We start from the raw sequence: 2,959 nt of genomic DNA on the forward strand, positions 1-2,959 counted from the left end.
CATCCCGCGGGCTCCGCAGCCCCGCAGCCCCCGCAGCCCCCGGGCCCCGCATCCCCCGGCCGCCTCCTCGGGGGCAGCTCTGACACGGGCAGAGAGCGACAGGACGCGGGGGAAACGTCTTTGAACGGAAAGAAGGGAGATTTGGATCAGTTTTGGGAGGAGGTTCCTCCCTGTGAGGGTGGGGAGGCCCTGGCACAGGTTGCCCAGAGAAGCTGTGGCTGCCCCATCCCTGGAAGTGTCCAAGGCCAGGTTGGATGGGGCTTGGAGCAACCTGGGCTAGTGGAAGGTGTCCCTGCCCACGGCGGGATGATTTTTACTGTCCCTTCCAACCCAAGCCATCCCACGATCCTGTGATTTTCCTCACTGTGAAAACAGAAGGATGTGCAGGTCTGATTTGCAGGGCAGAGGCTGTGAAGGGTATCACAGGTGCCAGGGGGAACATATTTACTTACAGACTCACACTTTTGCAGATGACACACTCATTTTAATACCCGGGATTTATGGAGCAGGCACGCCTGGCACTGCAGGCACCTGCCACGCTCAGCACACGGGGACAGCAGGAGGCAGGGCAGGAATGGCTCCCTCAAAGCAGCTGGAGGAGGAGAGCAGATACCAGAGAAAACGGGGTGGGTTTGTCTTCAGCCAAAGCGTGGTTGTGGCCTCAGGGGAGGCAGCAGGCAATGAACGAGTGCCCCAGGCCAGGGACAGAGCAGAGGAGGGCAAGGCAATAATCAGGGAAAGGAGAAACTGGGGAGGACGCAGACCCCTGCAAACTGTACATGATGGGGAGACCATCCCTAACACAGCACCAGGCACACGGGAGGCTGTGACACAGAGCCAGGCTCCAACCAAACCCTGTCTCCACTCTGACATCCAGGAACAGCTGAATCTGGAAAGAGGGTGGATTTTCCTTGTCTTTGTGCACAATATGCCCAGGCAAAACCACTTGAGAATTCCCCCTGACAGTCCTGGGAGCCAGGGTGTAGGTGAGCACACTCCCATCCACCCTCTGCCAACACACACCTGCAGCAGCAATGTCATCTCAGTGCCCTCCTTTCTGCCTGCAACGGTCTGCCTGGTACCAGGGAGGGTTTCCATCCCAGCTCTGCTGAATTAGCAGGCACCTCATTTGCCAGCAGACGAGCCTTGCAGGTGAGGTAAGAGACGGGAACGTGGTGGAGCAGAGACGTTGTGCTTCAAGCCCTGCGAGGCGACATTTCCAGGTGTGCAGCTGTGCAAACAACCAGGACAAAGGCAGTTAATCTGGCTCCAATCCACCTCAGCAGGTCCCTCAGCAGGGATGAGGGTGCTGGGCCTCTGCAGGGGAGGGGAGGTGGCTCAAAGGCTTTGCAGCTCCCGGCAGTCGGGAGGAACAGGGGCTCAGATGCCTCGTGTGCCAAGATTCACTTCCAAAGCCGGGTGAAAGCAAGTGTTCATCATTCCCCTCTGGGACCTTTGGCTAACCAGGGCACTTACAGGGCTCCCCCTCTTCTCCCCAGCCTGCTCTGCTGTCCAGGTGTCAGCTCTGCCTGATAAAAATGCTGCACCTTGAGCAGTTCACCCTTTTGGAAAGCAGTTGTTGCGCTCACCGAGGAGCAAAAACGGGCCTGGGAGAGCTCTGAGGCACCCCCAGCCCAGCCATGGCTCAGAGGCACTAAGGGGGTGTTGGCAGGACCTTCGAGAAGCGAGTCTGTGTGGTTTGATTTGTTTCTGCTAAATATACTTTGCAGACAAAGTAAACATACTTTGTCTCGGGGATTCTGTTTGTGCAATGCAGCAGGCTGAGCTGTGCCACTGCTCTTTTGCTGCCTGTTACCTGGGGCCTCACCTCAGCAGTGAAATGGACTTTAAATCACCCCCTATCACACAAATATTAGAAAAGACTTCACCAACAAATTTTCCATTTCCAGCTTAATCGGCTTGACAGCAGTTTTACAAACTATCTGAGCTGTGATGCTTCGTGATCCTGCTTGGCTCTTTAGCTGTAAAAAAAAGTAAGTGCTAAGGAACATTTAACTAAGCCTCCAAAACTGACACAAACCCTCCAGAGCTGCCACCTGGAGTCTCAGATACTTCAGCGCTAAGAAGGGCAGATCAGACAATATTTGCAATGATGCAGCTGCCATCCAGGGAAGGGATGGTTCTTAAATCCCTTCCTCAAATTTTTTTTTAGGATTATGTAATTCCTAGGAGCATCCCATGCTCCCTGGTAATGAATGGCAGCACAGGCACAAAAAATGTTGGAAATAATGCTGAAAATTCAGCTTTTGCTCCATCCCAGCACCCTGCAGGGCTCAGGAATGTGTTTCCTGGCCCTGAGCTGGGCTAACTTTGGAACAACCTGAGACACATCAAAACAAGGAGCTGTAAAGCAGCAGCTGTGATTGATTAATCACAGTAGTGAAGCTGAAGGGTTTGATCATTTTCAAAAGCTCTTTAACATCTTATTCTCCACAGAAGGGGAGGTTACGGCAGCCACGGAACAAAGCAGAGCTCAGACTGGAGCTGATTCCTCCCTGGAAAGGCTCTGGCCGTGCTGGGCTGCCTCGGATGATCAGGACAGAGGGATGAACGTGCAGAGCCGGCGCTGGCTGGGAAGGAAACACTCTGATGATGTCTCGGGCTGGTTCTTGAGGTGTCCCCACGCCACCTGCACGGGGGTTCCCCTCCCAGCACTCCCAGCCTGGCCCTGCACACACCCTGAGCCAGCACAGGAGGCACCCCCAGCCCTGCAGCCCAGGCAGGAATTGAATTTCCCACCCAACCTCCCTGCCTAGAGGAAGCTCACCCTTCCCCCAAACACGTTATGGGAATGAATTATTTCAGATTCCTTGTATTTTTATGGGAACTCTATATTTTTTCCCTTCCATAAGAAAAAAATCCATTTCTCTCTGGTTTTCCTCTGGTGGGCAGTCATGCTGATTAATTTGCCCATTCCACCAGCTCTGCTTCCTCCCAA

This window comes from Neopelma chrysocephalum, unplaced genomic scaffold, assembly GCF_003984885.1.
Source record: "Neopelma chrysocephalum unplaced genomic scaffold, ASM398488v2 Primary Assembly neopelma1_367, whole genome shotgun sequence".
Lineage (NCBI taxonomy): Eukaryota > Metazoa > Chordata > Aves > Passeriformes > Pipridae > Neopelma > Neopelma chrysocephalum.